Raw genomic sequence first — 1,026 nt, 5'->3', positions numbered from 1 at the left:
TTTTGGACTAGAAGTTCCGGAAAATCGATGTTGTACTTGTATGGGATCTTTTCTGCTTGGCTGCCACTTTTCAATTTCTTAAATTTTTCTTCCAATTGATTTGATATTATGTGTTGATGTAGTTTTGTATAGTAATCATTGACATGAAATATATTTTCGCCATAATGATTATCAAACTTTAAACCTCTGTATCTTGTTTAAAAATGTTTTTTTTCTGGGAAAAGTGAACTATCTCCCGAGATTCAACGTGGAAAATTACATCAATACACCAAATTTTAAAATTTTCACTAAATTTTAAAATTTCTACTAAATTTTAAAATTTCCACAGGTGCAACCATACAGAAAAGATCCCCTGCATGTATGTATGTATGTATGTATGTATGTATGTATACAGGACGTACAATTCCATAGCACCAGTCTCAATGTAGTACAAAATCGACCAAGGTGGGATTTGAACTCAGAGCATAAAAAAATGTAACTAATTACTATTACATACTTAATCCATCGGTCTAACAAATACAACAACAACAGCAACTAACAGCAACAACAAACAGCAGCAGCAGCAACAACAACAACAACAATAACATTCCATATACTAGACAAACAACATGTTTCTGCTATTGGCTGAAAACCGATCTATCGCGATACTTCCTTTGTAAACAGAACCAAAGCATAATGGATTTCGAAGCATCAGCTGATGATTCAACCGTAGTCATAGCAGTATCACTTCAGAAATTCTTCACCTCAGTAAAAGTTCTTCCTTGTTCGGCAATATAACATCGAAAGTTACCCAAATGGCCATGGGTGCTGACAGGGAAGAAGTGGGAAGGTATCAATATCAGCATATGCTTGGCATTCATGCAGCAAGAGAAGTGAGCGATGAGGTACTCTGGTGTGAGACATAACGGAAAAACAAGCCGAAACACTTGATTGACATCTAGAAAAGAATTCGTGAAACAGTTCGGTGCCTTAAATACACACACACACACACACACACACACACACACACACACACACACACACACA

Source organism: Octopus bimaculoides, chromosome 5 (genome assembly GCF_001194135.2).
Source record: "Octopus bimaculoides isolate UCB-OBI-ISO-001 chromosome 5, ASM119413v2, whole genome shotgun sequence".
Taxonomy (NCBI): domain Eukaryota; kingdom Metazoa; phylum Mollusca; class Cephalopoda; order Octopoda; family Octopodidae; genus Octopus; species Octopus bimaculoides.
This window is presented reverse-complemented; position numbering follows the sequence as displayed.